Source organism: Camelus bactrianus, chromosome X (genome assembly GCF_048773025.1).
Source record: "Camelus bactrianus isolate YW-2024 breed Bactrian camel chromosome X, ASM4877302v1, whole genome shotgun sequence".
In the NCBI taxonomy this organism is placed as follows: domain Eukaryota; kingdom Metazoa; phylum Chordata; class Mammalia; order Artiodactyla; family Camelidae; genus Camelus; species Camelus bactrianus.
Genome location: NC_133575.1, coordinates 95,707,594 through 95,725,758, shown reverse-complemented (window position 1 = coordinate 95,725,758; position 18,165 = coordinate 95,707,594).

Genomic DNA, 18,165 nt, shown 5'->3' with positions numbered 1-18,165 from the left:
ATGGAACCCCCAGAAATTGAATGCAAGTTTGTGATGTGCATTTTCTTGGGTCTGTAGCTTTCACATGATTCTCTAAAAGATGAATCTAAGGTGACAAGTTTGTTTTTCTGGGCCTTGTTCTAAAGAACTCCAAAACCTTTATAATTAATCCTGAACCTGTCTCTTTCAAGCTGGTGATAAGTTGGAAGACTGTTGTTCATCTGTCTTGTCTTAAATGGTAGGGGCAAAAAAAAGTTAAAGCATCTTGCTCTGGCTTGTCAAATTACCTACAAGTAATTTGCAATTTAGTGTTGGAAAGTCACTGGTCTATGGTATAGGGCCGTTTTCTATTTCAAGAAAGCACTTTAGCCAAGTATGGGTGGAAATCCTAGTAGGCTTACTTTTTTCCCAACAATTATATAATTGTTTTATTTCTACCCTACCATGTTCAAAACAGATTTATGAAAAAATTACAGTATTTTTAAAAGAAAATGAGAAAATTTGATTTCTGGGTGAAACTAGTACCCCAAATGAGGTCACTACCCCCAAAATGTTGTGTACACCTGGGTCATGAATTGGTTCTGAAAAACCTGGCTGGCCACACAGAGAAGGTAATGTGGTCAGTTATTGGAAATTGCAGTGTCCATCAAAGAAAAAGCCAGTCATGGTGGAGAATAACATTTTCTGGCAGTGAATCCTAAAGAAACTTCTTAGCGTTCTCATGAAGAAGTAGCCCTGTCTTTTCAGTAAATAAAACAGAGGGATATATCTTGTAATGGCCCTGAAGGTTAGCTGATGGCCAACACCTCAGGTCGTTCAAGTTAGAGATATTTCTAAATGACACCAAAATATGTGGTCCAGGCACCCAGGTCTCATGATTTGGTTCAATCCAGGAAAACATTTTTAAATATTGGGACCGAGTTCCTAAACTGGGATTTATGATGGCCTTACTTTTTATAAGCATGTTTGTAAAGATCAGAAAACTCATGCAACCATTGTTTGGTTCCTGTGATCCAAGTAACATAAGATCTCATTAAAAACTATGCCTGATGTTTGATTTTTTTTTTTTTTCCACTTTTATGGGCACTGATCTCTAAAGGCTACCTCTTAGGTAGAATGAAGCTTATAATATTACAGACATTTAGCATTCTATCTTATCACTTATAAGAAGCAGGTTTAAATGTTTAAGTTTTTAATTGAAATTTTAAATAACATTTCTAGAGATACTGTCAGGGCCAAAGATTTTATTGGGTCTAGAGTTGAGAATAAAAGGAGGAGCTCTTTAAAATATGCTAATTCATGCTGATTGAATACAGTTTTTGTTGTATTTATAAATGCAAATTGATATAAATAACAATAACAATAGGAGGAATATTGGAAATAGTGACCAAAGGAAGTGTGGCAACCTGAGAAGATATACATTTATGTAAGAAGAACTGCTTTTTGTTTCTGACACTTAGGTTCTGTTTTAAGCTGTAATGACCATTTCTACATAGGCCAGGCTGACAAAGCTTAATTCCTTTGATGTGTTGTTAAATGGAGGTGTTAATGGAGAAGAAGGAAAGGAGATTTTGATTGAGCACAGGGCACTTAAACTTGCAAAATGCAGTATTGCATTTCAGAAATTGCTTTCCTTTCAACAATAGGAGCTAGAAAATGACCTGGTACTTAAGCTCTAGCTTAGGTGACCTCTGGTTTTTGTCAGATGACTGCTAGATGTCCTTGGATTTGAGTATCAGACTGTTAAAGAGCTGTTACCCCACCCTCACAAAATTTTAACCTGAATGATGTTATGATATTATTGTACTATATTCAAGGCTTTCACGATCCTTATTTCAATGCAGTATGTGGTGGTACTTATCTCCTAGGGTTATATATATCATTATCAAAGAATATGAATGATAATTAGATATACCACTGCTAGGTACTGTTATGCAGGCACCTTTTGTGCTTTCCAGGATAATTGATCCAAGACGTCAATAATACAGACAAAAGATCATGCTTACAAGATGCAAGCAGGAAATGAAACATAAAATGAGTAAGGTATTCATACCACATGCCATCGGGGGGCAGTTACACTTTAAGATGATGGTGAGTACTGAGGGTAAGAATGACCTCAGACTGTGATTTGGGAAGACTTGTTCTCACCAAGGTGATCTGGGAAGACTTCATGAAGGATTTAGATATGCAGGAAGCCATTCTATTTCTACTCGAACCTAGAAGGTGTAGGTCTTTTTGGATCTGGTTTAACCCTGAGTTGGCACTGGAGGAGGCAGAATGTTGAACAGATGAGGAATTCTGGTATAGTACAGAATCCTTGAAGTCAATCTGTTTTTGTACTGGCCCAAGTTTGGATCATACCTCTTTGTATATGGGTCCACGCTGCCTCTAAACTTTATCCTTTTTTGGTCTTTTTTCATGACTAAGCCTGATATCACCAATCTTTTTATTGCCTTAGTCAGTGTTAATCACATTTTTCATGTCTTTACAGGTCATGGAAAAGTTATTGCCTCTATGTCAAGATGATTTTCTTTGTTTCCTGAGTGTAGATAAGCTCCACTTGTACTTCCTCACCTGGTCTTCACAATGCCCTTTTGTTCATGAATTAAATCTAACAACATATGTAAAGTGTGTAAATAGGACCTAGCACATGGCAGGTACTCAGTAATTGTTAGCAATTATTTTTACTGTTAATACTTATACCAGTATGCAAACTAGGAATCGTCAGAATCAGAATTAACTGAACGTATTAGGCCCTTCACTCCAGATATACTGAGTCAGATTCTCCGGGGGTGCAGGCCTGGAGAAGTTTTAAAAACAGTTCCTCGGGTGATTCTAATGTAAGGACCATATTTGGGAATTAACAGAGTTTAATCAGCCTGCAATCCTGCCATCTCTATTCTTATCCCAGTTAGGGACAGAACCCATCCAGAGGCTTCTTATTTATAAGGGGATAAGCATATTAGGCCCCAGGGAAAAACCATCCTTAGCAAGAAACATTTTAAAATCAAGCCTCTGTCTTGGGATCAGAGTTCATCAACTCTGCCAGCAACGTGCTGCTCTGGTTCACTCTGACCCCCCGCCTTCTCCAGCCTGCCTTCACTGACCTTCCCGCACCTAACCTCCTGTTAGCCTAGACCTGAATTAGCACGAAGCATCTACTACCAAGGTAAGTAGTTTGGGGTTCGGAACTAGTTTTGATACCACTTATACCTTCTCCTTTAATTCTTACCTGCAGTGGTTCACTTTTCTATGATTGGAGTTGCATTCAGGGCTGGGTTTTGTCCTTCATTCCTTACTTTTCTTTGCATGAATATCCTTATGTTGGTGAGTGGGAGGCTGCATAAATATTTAATAATTCAATGCTGTAAGTTTCTCTAACCACTGCTCTAGCTGCATCTCACAAATTTAACGTGTGTGGTGTTTTCTTTTTCTTTATTTTATTTTATTGAAGTACAGTCAATTACACTGTGTCAATTTCTGGTGTACAGCATAGTGTCCCAGTCATGTATATACATACATATATTTGTTTTCATATTTAACTTGTGGTGTTTTCATTTCCACTCAGCTCAAAATATTTTCCAACTTCCCTTGTGATTTATTCTTTGACCCATGTGTTTAGAAGTATGTTGCTTAGTTTCCAAATATTTGCAGATTTTCCAGATATCCTTCTGTTAGTGATAATCCAGTTTTGTTCTGTTGTGGTCAAAGAACTTACTTTGAATTATTTAAATCCTCTTAAATTTACTGAAACTTGTTTTATGGCACAGCAGCTGGTCTACCATGGCGAATATTCCATGTGCACTTGAAAAGAATGTGTATTCTGTTTTTGTTGGATGCAGTGTTCCATAAAAGCCAATTAGGTCAAGTTTGTTGGTGGTGTTCCAGATCTTCTGTATCCTTGCTGATTTTCTCTCTGCTTGGTCTGCCAATTACTGAGAGAGGTGTTTAAAAATTTACAAATATAATTGTGGATTTGTTCTATTTCTTCTTTTAGTTGTGTCAGTTTTTGCTTCATGTATTTTGAAGCTTTGTGATTAGATGCCTGCACATTTAGGATTATATATTCTTGGTGAATTGACCCCTTTATCAAAAGGAAATATTTTTCTTTACCCTTGGTAATATTGCTCATTCTAAAATCTAGTTTAATATTAACATAGTTTCTCAAGCTTTCTTTTGATTATATTTGCATAGTATGTTTTTTCAACTTTTTCCTTTATATTGAAAATGAGTTTTCCTGCATTTTAATCCAATTTGACAATCTCTGCCTTTTAATTGGGGGTGTTTAGACAATACATTTAATGCAATTATTGAGTGGTTAAGTTTAAATCTGACATCTTGCTATTTTTTTTCTATTTGTCCTGTTGTCTCTTCCTTTTTCCCTTTTTTCCTGCCTTCTTTTAGATGGGTTCTGTCTCTTTTTCCTCATTCGTAAAGTGAGGCTAATCATGACAATCATTTCATAATGTAGTCCCAAGGATTAAATGAGATATTTATACAATGGCGGCTGGCCATATTTATAGACAGCTCTATAAATGTTTGTTTTTTTAAATCAGAGGATGGAGAACTCCTTGGGGTATCAACTTTCCAGAGATTTTTGGTTCTAGACCTGTTATGTTCATATATAGGTGAGGGAGGTAGTGGTCTATAGGTGTAGTTTAAGTGGACACTGAAAGGCCCTGGTTCCAAAATATCTTCCCTACTGGGTAGCTGTGGTGTGTGAAATAATCATAGTTAAGCACCTTACAAGCACTTCTGGAGATGTGCATATTCATTAAGCTAAGGCATTACGGGAGAAGGCAATCAATTCACTAGCACTGAAGCACAAATGATTTCTGGTGATACAGCTTCATGCTCCCATATTTGCTAGGAAAGCACTGAGAAGTTTTACCTAGGGAAAATCAGAGAAAGGGACATGGCCTGATCTTGGGAGAATGCCACAATGGGCAGCTCGGATAGCTACTTGAAGCTGAAAGGAGAGATGGGCAATTTGCCGAAAAGGACCCGACCCACTTGGTGGTTTTACCTTGGGCTGATTTGTCAAGTTAAGCTTCTGGGTTTTGTATTTGCTTGCTTCCTCCAGTTTCATTGTGAGAATATGTCACAGTTGATATTTAACTGTTTGACTCTTGAAATAATTGACTTGGTCATACTTTACATTTCACTCACCTGCAAAACATAAGGTAGCTGGTTTGGAGGTCTAAGTGGTAGAGGGTTTGGAGCAATTGTGCTTTTCCCTCTTTTGCCTCTTCATTGAGGATTTGTTTTGTTCCTGTGAACTCTTCATCACTGATCTAGAATATAAGCTCCATGAGTGTAGGGTCTATTTAATACCAGCCCCTAACATAGTGCATGGCACAGTGTGGGTACAAAATAAATATTTCACTTATTTGTAATTTCCTCCAAATGAATAAAAACTTCTAAGTCAGATCAACAGATCATTATCACCTGCTTGACTCCCTGCCTTCATTGTTCTTCAGTTCATCTCACTTGGACCATTAAGGTCCTCTGGGCCCAATCCTATCCTTGGGCTAGAGGGGTATGAAAAGTGCTGGACAAGTGTTTCAGCAGCTCAGACATTAGCTTTACTGCTGGTTCTGCTTCAATCCTAAGTGAAGGTTTTGGTAACACGAGTTTTCTCTTGCCCCTTTATGGCTAACCCCACCTATGTGCCCCAGATCCATGAATAGAGTCCTTTCTCTGTATCCCAGTTAGTCTAGAGTTGGTATCCATATCTCATATACAAGACATCATGGCTGAGTCCCTAATACCTGTTGCTCAGCCTGCTGTCCTCTCCCTCAACAAATGTGAAACTACAGCTTGTGTTAGCCTTGAGGTGTTTAAGAGAGGTTAAAGACATTGGGAGACGGTTACTAAGAGAACAGAGGGTACTATACAGAAACTTGGCCTTTTGGGAAAGTTTTCTTTAAATTGCTCTGCAACAGGAAGGGAAAAGGAGATCCTTCCTCTCTTCTCTCCTTCGACTGATAGCAGTAGCTCCATGGTTGAGGTGGATTTACAATCTGTAGGCTTTTGTGAGCTGGTCTGGGACCCTAACTACCCTTTGTTCTTATGGTAAAATATGTTCTGAGTTTCAAACAGCTGACTTACAAATAAATTTTGGAGCACAACCCAATATTACATAATATATATAACAATGGGTGCTACTCCTTTTCTATAACTCTTGACAAATAGCAGAGAAGGTTTTTCTTTTCAAGGCTGATATAATTATTTTTGACAGAAGATGAGATAGCTAAAGAAAATTTGCTTTCTGGTTATTTTTACTTTGGTGGAGGTGGCCATTATTTTGGGAAGGATATTAGTTTAGAGCAACTTTTAAAAAACCATTGGAGTTCAAAATTTTCCAAACACATCTTCTTCTCTTTGTAATTAAAATAACACTCATTGAGGCAATTTACATGGCACAATTTCACAGGGACTCTTTAATTGTTCAATTCTGTTGGCAGACACAAAATGTAGATGTGTAACATCCTAGGAACAAGAATGGGCTAACCTTTAAAGAAAGAACATTATGGGTAATAGAAGATATCAGCCAGGGGGACCTTTCAGGCAGTCTTACTCCCAATCTCTTTAGAGCTAGTATGTTGAAAGATGAAATCATTAGGCATGTTTCAGGAGCCACATCTCACTGTTCCCTGCGGGATATGTCCAGGGAAATTCTGAGTGCCTACTAGTCTAAATAGAGCTTAAACTCTTTTTCAAAGTAAGAAATATATGTCCAACATGCATTCTCTGCCTTGGCAAAGCATTAAGTTGCTGAGGTATGAAATAAGTGATTTGCTTTAATGTTTAGTCAGAAAGCCTCCTTAGGACATTTTAACACCACTGTTTAGTTAACAAAACGTCCACATTTGGAGAACACACTCAATGGCTTAACTGAGACACATGCTAAAGTTAAAGTGATGCATTTCCATTAAAATTCTGATTCATGTGGCTTAGTTAAATGTTAGCATTATTAACAATATGTCCTTTTTGTTTTAGAGAGGGAGGAAGGGTTTCATCAGGGAGAAAGTGAAGTAAGATGGCAAGTATTAAAGGTGTTAAAATGAAGCATAGAAACATCATTCACTTCTCCCACCCCCTCTTTTTTAATTTATCCTAAGGCCTTTAGAGATAGAGAGCTGTTGGCCTGTAAGCTAAACTTGTTCATTATCCAGGCACTCCTGGGTACTCCTGCTTCACTTTACACAATAAATCTGTTCCTGTAAAGTGCTTTAGAGCACACACTTGCATAAATCAAATAGTTTTCCCATTGATTTATATTTTCACTTCTGATCTTCATTTGTCAACAGATTCTAAAACAAACCCAGTCAGATAGTTATTAAGAGGCACTTAAACACAGGAGGAGATCCTATTGTTTCAAGAAACACTAGTGAATTATTTAATGAAACAAAGAAGCATTAGGAAAATGGATGTGTACTTTGTACCCTAAACTTGAATTTTGCATATTAGCCTTTCTGAAAGTGAAGATGAGCTATGTTTTCTCACCTTAATTTTCTTCCATGGCTATTATGGCTATTGTGATATCTCCCCCTGAATTCTAAAGACCAAATTTTCTTGCTTCATTCATTTATTTTAATTATTTGTCATCAACTTGCTGCAATCACAGAGCAACATTCATTCCATAAATGTTGATTGACTATGTAGGATGTGGGAGACACTGTTCTTGGTCCTGGGGATCCAAGCAAGGCAAGATCTATGCCAAGGTGCTCGCAGTCTGATAAGGGAGGAAGATAAATCAATAGGCAATTCCTATGCAATGTGAATAGTGCTTTGACAGGAAAAGTACAGGTGCCGTGAGAGCACAGGTGATAGGTGAGAGGTTGGAGGGAGAAGGGTTCAGGGGAAATTGCTTGGAGTAGGTGATTTCTATAAAAGCACAAGTCTTAGACAAAGTAATCTGTTAGTTAGCACACAGCAGTGTTTTATTCCAGACAAGTAATGAAGGAATCAGCAGATAGACAAAAATGCTTGTTCAGAGAACATTTGAAAAACAGGGATTTATCTAGCCAGTTGGGAAAAGAATGCCAAAATAAAATGACTACATTAGATTCAAAATTGGTTAATGGTTTATAGTACTATAAACTGAAAAATTTGAGGTTATTCACTGAATCAAGCACCCTCCAAAAAGTGAATCACTTCTTAGTAGTTTTCTGCAAATTAACTTCTAACTTTACAAGACTGAAATTCTCTGGACTCTAATCAGTTGTGGATAGGTAAAGTTACAGACTTTGAATCAGGTGACTGAAAGGCTTATAAGAAAATATGCTGCCATGGTACTTGGAAAGTCATATAATCATCATTTTTCCTTATTTTGAAGTTTTAGATAACTTTGCCTATATAATCTTCTGTGACCTTGCACAATTTCTAAAGAATGGTCTTGCTCACAAAAACTAGCTGACCACATTGTATTTTTGTGTCAAGATAGTAATTGAACATATTGCTTAGTTAATCATTTTCTGTAATTCTTAGAGGTAATGGACATTAGACATAGAGTCAATAGGGTAGATGATATTATTGTTCACAGTTATTTACCCCCCACCTTTCCTGTAAGAAGATTATATATCCTTACCCATTGCCAGATGACTTGCCATGCCTCTTGTAGAAGGAGTACAGATTTGACTTTGAGTTTGACTGACATGCTTTGACAATAGAGTGTGAGTGGATATGACATATGCCACATCCAAGTAGAGGTTTAAGGTGATTATTTGGTTTAACAAAGCCTCTTGTTTTTACCCTCTGCCAAGAGAATAGTATAGTCCAGGTAAAGCCTCAGGCTGGGCCCCAAAATGAGAAGACATCTATGTCTACGGAGTAAAGCTAAAAAGAATCAAGCATGGTTGCCAACAGACCCTCCGTCGGCCCATGGCTTACATGTAATATGAACAAAAAATGAAGGTTATAAGCCACTGAGCTTTGCCTCTAAGGTGAGGAACAAGACAAGAATGTTTACTCTTACTCTTCTAGTCAACATTTTATTGGAGTTCTAGCCAGGGCAAATAGACAAGCCAATGAAATTAAAGGCATTTAAAAGTGTAAAGGAAGGAGTAAAACTATACCTGTTTGCAGATGACATGATTTAGTATATAGAAAATTCTAAGGAATCCACTAAAAGCTATTAAAACTGCTGAACGAGTTCAGCAAAGTTGGAGGATTCAGAATTCATATGGGAAAATCAATTGTATTTCCATACAACAACAATGAACAAACTGAAAATGAAATTAGGAAAACAATTCCACTTATAATAGCATCAAAAAGATTAAAATATGCAGGGATAAAGTTAACAAAAGAAATGCAAGCTTTATATTCTTCAGAATATAAAACATTATTGAAAGAAATTAAACGAGGTATAAATAAATAGAAAAACGTCCTATATTCATGGAGTGGAAGACTTACTGTCATTAAGACAGCAGTACTTTCCAAATTAATCTATAGATTCACCCCAATCCTTACTAGAATTCCAGTTGGCTTCTTTGTAGAAATTGACAAAGTGGTCCTAAAATTCATATGGAAGTTCAAGGAAGCCAGGATAGCTAAAACAATGTTGAAAAAGAACAACAAAGTTGGAGACCTCACACATTCTGATTCAAAACTGTCTATGGTGCAAAAATAATCAAGACAATGAGGCACTGGCATAAGGATAAACATATAGATAAATGGAATGGAATTGAGGATCCAGAAATAAACCCTCACATTCATAGTCAGTTGATTTTCAACAAGAATATCAAAACAATTCAACGAGGAAAAAATAGTCTCTTCAACAGATGGTGCTGGGACAACTGAATATCAACATGCAAAAAATGAAGTTGGACCCCTGCCTCACCCAGTATACAACAATTGATTTGAAGTGGATCAAAGACCTAAATGTAACAGATAAAAGTATAAAACTCTTAGAAGAAAACATAGAAATAAATCTTTGTGAACTTGGATTTGTCAGTGGTTTCTTAGATATGATACCACATGCATTAGCAAAAAAGGAAAAAAAATAGATAAACTGGACTTTATCAAAAGTAAAAACTTTTGTACTTCCAAAGGATACTATCAAAAAAAAAGAAAAGACAACTCATAGAATGGAAGAAAATATTTGTGAATCATATATCTGATAATGGATTTGTATCTGAACTACCTAAAGAAATCTTACAGTTCAGTAATTAAAAAAAGACATAATCCAACTAAAAAATAGGCAAATGATCTGAAATTATTTCTCCAAAGAAAATAGAGAAATGGCCAATAAGCACACAAAACATCATTAACTATCAGGGAAATGCAAATCAAAACCACAATGAGATGCCACTTCACACCTAGCACGATGGCTATGATTAAAAAAAAGGCAGGCAATAACAAACGATAACCAGAATTTTGAGAAATGAGAATCCTCGTATACTGCTGGTGAGAATGTTAAATGGTATAGCCACTTTGGAAAAGAGTCTGGCTGTTCTTCAAATAGCTAAACATAGAGTTACTATTTGACATACCAATTCTACTCTTAGATATACACCCAGGAGAAATGAAAACATTCCTCACTCAAAAACCTGTACAAATGTTCATGGCAGAATCATTCATAATATTTGAAAAGTAGAGTTGATCATCATCAATTTATGAATGAATGAACCAAATGTGGTATATCCATACTATGGAAAATTATTTGGCCATAAAAAGGAATGAAGCTACAATATGCTAAATGAAAGAATCTAGTCTTGAAAGACCACATACTATAAGATTCAGTTTATACAAAATATCCAGAATAGGCAAATGTAAAGATATTAAAAGTGGATTAGTGGTTGCCTTAGAGGGTAAGGCAATTATAGATAAATGGTATAGGGGTTTCTTCTTGGGATGATGAAATATTCTAAAATTGATTATGGTAATGATTGTAGAACTTTGTATGTATACTAAAAATCATTGAACAGTACAATTTATATATGTGAATTATGTGATATGTGAATTATATTTCAATAAAGCTGTTGGTCCCAAAAAGGTCACATTTTTGACAGTGCATATGAGCTTGATTATGCTACTGTCTATCATGAAGAATACAATGGCTAAAATATGAATGGTAAAGTTGAAATGCCAGTATACAGAGCTCAAGACCAGCAGGACAGCTGGTAATTAGGTGTGAAACCTTGGAGTCAAGGAAACCACAGAAAGGCTGAGCCTCATCTCTGTCCAAAATCTTAGCTGTGTCAAATTACACCGGCACACGGGAGACTCCACAGGGGGCCAGGCTAAAAATCTAAGTGGACAGCCACAAGAATAAAGCAGATGTATCAGTTGCTGCATACCACAGGGACACAAAGTTTGCAGTTTCAGTTCAGGTAAGTTAACACTCTACTAGAATAAAAAGTCAGTAATCCTAAGAACATATCAGAATCTAGAGTCAGTGCAACATATTTTCTATAATGTCTAATTTTCAACCCAAAATGCTAGCCATTGAAAAAAACAGAAAAGTTAGACCCAGGCATAGGGGAAAAAGCAGTCAATAGAAACTGACTCTGAATGGGCCCAAATATCAGATTTAGCAGACAAGGACTTCAAAACATTTATCGTAAATACGTTCAAAGAATTAAAGGAAAATTTTGGAAGAATTAAAGGAAAATGTGTTCTCAATGAGTGAGAGCATTGCAACAGAGATATGGAAACTACAACAAAAAAATAAAAATTCTAGAGCTGAAAAATACAGTAACTGAAAGAAATTTACTAGATGGGCTCAACAATAAATAGAAGGTGGAAACTCATTTTGAAGAACAGAGAGAAAAAAGAAGAAAAATGTAGAGAGACATAGGAGAATATCAAGCAGTCCAACGAATGTGTAATTGACCTCTCAGAAGGGGAGGAGAAAGAAAAGGGCAGAAAAAAAATTTAACGGCTGAAAAATTTAAAGCATATTGAACATACCTAATTATTTCTAGCATCTTCTTTGTTGTGAATATTTTGCAATGGGTTACCAAGTGGAGGAGCAGGCCTTTGGTGTTACCTAGTGGTCATCTAGGAAGTGCTGCCAGTAATTTGGATATAAAAAGCCTTGATGATTTTATTACTTTGAATCTCTGTATTTGTGGCCCATCTCAGAGAAGAGCAACAGCAAGAGTTTCCAGTTAATAACACAGATGCCCCCAAAAGGAAATGGCCACAATCTTGTCTGTGCTATTAATGATGGAAAAATACTTTATAATAGCTAAAAGAGAAAGTAACAAAAAGAAGATTACTAATTTTGACCACTTTGTAACTGTGGAAGCCATTATTATTCTGTTTAATTATACTCTTTAACAGCATGAAAACAAGAAAGTTAACAGACCCTTTTGAGTGACTGTATTTGGGTAGGGTAAGAAAAACAAACAAACTTTTGCCATCTGGGTACAATGTGTAGAAAGTAAATAATATTTTACACCTTCATGACTGAGAACAAACCACATAAAAGACCATTTTTCTTTCTCAGTTACCAATCCTCTACATAGCTTTTATTTTCAAAATCAAATAGTTTTAATAGACTTCAATATGTACACATCTGGATTCATGCATATACACTAAACAGTGATGACCACCCTAAAGCTTTTTTTTGGTATATATATATATTTTTTTTTTTATTGAAGTATAGTCAGTTTATAATGTTGTGTCAATTTCTCATGTACAGCATAATGCTTCAGTCATACATATACACACATATATTTGTTTTCGTATTTTTTCACCATAAGTTACTACAAGGTATTGAATATAGTTCCTTGTGCTATACAGTATAAACTTGTTGTTTATCTATTTTATATATAGTAGTGTGTATCTGCAAATCTTGAACTCCCAATTTATCCCTTCCCACCCTCTCCCCACCCCAGTAATTATAACTTTGTTTTCTATTTTGTGAGTCTGTTTCTGTTTTGTAAATAAGTTCGTTTGTCCTTTTTTTTTTTTTAGATTCCACATAAAAGTGATATCATATGGTATTTTTCTTTCTCTTTCTGGCTTACTTCACTTAGAATGATGATCTCCAGGAACATCCATGTTGCTGCAAATGGCGTTATGTTGTCGGTTTTTATGCCTGAGTAGTATTCCATTGTATAAATATCCCACAACTTCTTTATCCAGTCATCTGTAGATGGACATTTAGGCTGTTTCGATGTCTTGACTATTGTAAATAGTGCTGCTATGAACATTGGGGTGCATGTATCTTTTTAAGTTAGAGTTCCCTCTGGATATATACCCAGGAGTGGGATTGCTGGATCATATAAGTCTATTTTTAGTTTTTTGAGGAATGTCCATATTGTTTTCCATAATGGCTGCACCAAACTACATTCCCACCAACAGTGTAGGAGGGTTCCCTTTTCTCGACACTCTCTCCAGCATTTATCATTCATGGACTTTTTAATCATGATCATTCTGACCAGTGTGAAGTAATACCTCATTGTAGTTTTGATTTGCACTTTTCTGATAATTAGTGATATTGAGCATTTTTTCATGTGCCTATTGGCCATTTGTATGTCTTCCTTGGAGAATTGCTTGTTTAGATCTTCTACCCATTTTTGCATTGGGTTTTTTTACTTTTTGTTATTAAGTTGTATGAGCTGTTTATATATGCTTGAAATTAAGCCTTTTTTAGTCACATCATTTGCAAGTATTTTCTCCCATTCTGTAGGTTGTCATTTTGTTTTGTTTATGGTTTCCTTTGCTATGCAAAAGCTTGTAAGTTTGATTCGGTCCCATTGGTTTATTTTTATTTCTGTCGCCTGGGTAGATGGCCTAGGAGAACATTGCTGAGATTTATGTCAGAGAATGTTTTGCCAATGTTTTCTTCTAAAAGGTTTATAGTGTCTTGTCTTATGTTTAAGTCTGTAAGCCATTTTGAATTTACTACCATTATATTTTTGATATTCACCTATGGTAATACTTGTAACTCTTCTTCATTTTAACAATGATATATGATTACATAGTATGAATGTACACAATTTATTTCTTCTTTTACCTCTTCATGGATACTTAAATTGTTTACAGGTTTTCACTGTTTCAAACAAAGCTGCAATGGACATATTTTCTTGACTATATGTGTAAGAGTTTGTCTAGGGCAGCAGTTCTCAAACTTTTTGGTTGTACTCTTAAAAATCATGGAGGACCCCAAAGAGCTTTTGTTTTTGTGAGCTATGCCTATTTGTATTTATTGTATTAGAAATTAAAACTGGAAAATTTAAAAATATTTAATTATGAATTCATTTAAAATGATAATATATCCATTACAGGTTAGCACAATTATTTAATTTATAAAAAGAACTATATTTTTCAAAACAACAAGACATTTGGTGAAAGAAGTAGCATTTGCATTTTTGCAAATCTCTTTACTGTCTGGTGTAATAGAAGAGAGCTGGATTCTCTTATCTGCTTCTGCATTTGCCTTGCTGTGATACGTTTTTCTGGTTGAAATATAGGAAGAAAATCCTTTCTCACTCATATATGGAGTTGGAAAAGCCAGGAGAATCTTATTAGCCATTTCAGATAATTGTGGATATTTGATAATACACCAAAATTTGACAAGTGGTAGTTTCTTAGAGGTTACTTTCAATATGGAATCTGAAACTGTGTCATTGAATTTTTTGTGCTTTCATGCATGAAGAATCCATAAGTATATCCCCACTTTGAATAGATTTTTTTTACCCATGCATGACTTTGTAACATCGTGCATTGATCATCTGAAAAATATTGCTTCACTGAGTTATGCAGATCTTCCAAATATTGACATATTTCATGATACAATATAAAAACATTACATTTGTTACTGTAACCATTGATCTCATCAGGAAAGTATTCATGTTTTGGAAAGCTGTCAAGCTCATGGTGGCAGATACAAGTTTTCTAAAATTCTTACTTTTATTTAAGAACTTGAAATTTATAATTGGCAAAAATGCTGTCAGTTGTTTTCCTTGAAGTGACAGGCTCACTTTGTTAATTTTAGAGAAACGTCTGCCAAGAACCAAAGTCTGAATAACCAAAGTTTGTCGGTAATTCTTTTATGTAAAAATGGTGTTTTATGAAAAAAAAGTTGCTTTTAAACTACACAAGTGTTTGTCTTTGAGGCAATTATTATAATTCAGGATGCAGCGGAAGTACTTTATGCATACCTCTCATTTTGTTATATAAAATATTAAAAACCCATGCACTCAAGGGTCAGTATTTATAACAATGACATTAATAATTTTCACTGCTCCATCAAAGACATTCCTAAGTGCAACTGACATTTAAAACAAAATAAAACTGCGTATAGTCGTGATGAACACAATGACTCTGCTAGTACAATTTGGTGCCACTTCCCAGTTTCCCAGGGCTGCTGTAACATGTTACTATGAATTTGGTGACTGAAAACAATACACCTTAATTCTCTTGCAGTTATGTAGGTCAGAAGTCTGAAATCAGTTTTACTGGGCTGAAATGAAGGTGTTGGCTGGGCTACACTTTCTCCAAACTCTAGAGGAGAATCTGTTTTCTTGCCTTTTCCAGCTTCTAGAGGTGCATTCCATCATCCCTTCCTTCACCTTCAAAGTCAGCAGTGTAGCATCTTGCTTTTGTCATGTTGCCTTCTTCTGTTCAAATCTCCCTCTGTGTCTGTTGTGACCATCCTATTACTTACAGGATGGAGGCTTTTCTCGGAAAAGCAGGGAAAGCCCCTCAAGCAGATCTGAAAACGACATGGGAGAACAAGGAAAGGAGACTAGGTTGAGTTTCTTTTTTAAACAAACAAACAAACAAAGAAATAAATGAAAAAATATATACAGTTGTTGTGGTTAGGGGATGGGGTGAGTGTGAGAGTTCCTGTGCAGAGGCAGGGGCTTATGTGTTTTGACTCTCCCATCAGTGCCGAGGGAGAGAGCACTCAGGCTTTCTTATCAGCTCTAGATGTGAGGGAGAAGAGGGAAGACAAAGGGGTCAAGCTTAAAGGCTGTCAGCAGTCAAACATCAGAAAATGGAGTCAGACTCCTCATGATAACCTCCCTGTTACAAGGACACTAGTAATGACATTTAGGGCCCATCACAGGAGAATCTATCTCAAGATTATTAACTTAATCACACCAGCAAAGTCCTTTTTGTCATATAAGGTAACATTTGCAGGCTGCAAGGAATTAGGAACCGGGTATCTTTGGGGACCATTATTCAGCCTACCACAGCCCTCTATTGATTCTGCAGCATTAATGCAGACAGCAACATAGTGAAAAAGACAACTTCTTAGTATTATGAAAACGGTTGTCGTGGACCCTTTAAGGATCTCAGAGACCCCTGCGGGTCCATGGGCCACACTTCCAGAAATGTAGCTCTTGGGTAGGTAATCAGACGTGGAATGGCTGAGTTTGTAGGGAAGAACATCTTCAACTTTACTTCATACTGTCCAGTTGTTTTCCCTAAAGTTTGTGGATATCCATACTCCCATCACAAAGGTATCAGGCGTCCTGTTTCCGAACACCCTCACCACCCTGGGTGTTATCAGATTTAAAATTCTTTGCCAATATGAGAGATATGACACAAATATTCTTGTTTTACTTTGTATTCCTTTGATCTTAAGTGAAGTCGCACAAATTTTTTCATATTATCTATTGTCCAGTTCAATTTCCTCTTTCTCCACCTATACTTCTTTCTTTAAAACTGAAGTATAGTTGATATATGATATATAAGTTACATGTGTACAATATAATGAACCATAGTCGTTAAAGGTTATGCTCTGTTTATAGTTATTATAAAATATTGTCTATATTCCCTGTGGTACATAATATATCCTTGTAGCTTATTTATTTTATACAGAATAGTTTATAGCTCTTAATCCCCTCCCTCTATCTTGCCCCTCCCCCTTCCCTCTCCCCACTGGTAACCACTAGTTTGTTCTCTAAATCTGTGAGTCTGTTTCTTTTTTGTTATATTCACTAGTTTGCTGTATTTTTTAGATACCACATATAAGTGATATCACACAGTATTTTTTTTCTCTGTCTGACTTATTTCACTTACTATAATGCCCTCCAAGTCCATCCATGTTTTTTGCAAATGGCAAAATTTCATTCTGTTGATGGACACTTAGGTTACTTCCACATCTTGGCAATTATAAATAATGCTGCTATGAACATTGGGGTGCATGTAGCTTTTTGAATTAGTATTTTTGTTTCTTTTGGATATATACCCAGGAGTGGAATTGCTGGGTCATATGATAGTTCTGCTTTTAGTTTCTCTGAGACACTTCCATACTGTTTTCCAGTGGCTGCACCAATTTACATTCCCAACAACAGCGTACAAAACTTTCTTTTTCTCCACATCCTCAACAACATTTATTATTTGTGGTCTTTTTGTTGACAGTCATCCTGACGAGTGTGAGGTGATATTTCATTGTGGTTTTGATTTGCATTTCCCTGATGATTAGTGATGTTGAGCATCTTTTCATGTGCCTATTGTCCATCTGCATGTCCTCTTTGGAAAAATGTCTATTCAAGTCTTATGCCCATTTTAAAATTGGGTTGTTTGTTTTTTTGATGTTGAGTTGTATGAGCTGTTAATATATTTTGAATATTAACCCTTATTGGTCATATCATTTGCAAATATCTTCTCCCATTCCTTAGTTTGTCTTTTCATTTTGTCGATGGTATCCTTTTCTGCACAAAAGCTTTTAAGTTTAATTAGATCCTATTTGTTTATTTTTGCTTTTATTTCCTTTGCTTTAGGAGACAGATCCAAAAAAATATTGCTACAATTTATGTCAAAGAGTGTTCTGCCTACATTTTCCTTTAAGGGGTTTTATGGTTTCTGGTCTTACATTTAGGCCTTTAATCCATTTTGAGCTTATTTTTGTTTGTGGTGTTACAGGGTCATTGAAATTTGTTTTGTGTAACCGATACAAGATTTAGTTTTCTAATGGTCTCATTTTCAACCTTGAAAGACATTTATCCCATTACAACTTTTGGAATAATTTGGGATTTTTTTTCACCACTGAATTGTAATCCCATCTCTTTCACATGCCAAACTACTGTATATACATAGACAGTTTCTGACTTTCTAAGCTGTTTCAGTTGTCTGCTTGTATATTGCTATACTAATACAACATTTAAAATATACTATTCTTTATAAGTCTTAAAATCTGGTAGGGCAAAATTCCTTGTTCTTGTCCAGGATCTTTATTTCTATTCCTGACCCTTTATTTTTAATTCCAATTGGGAT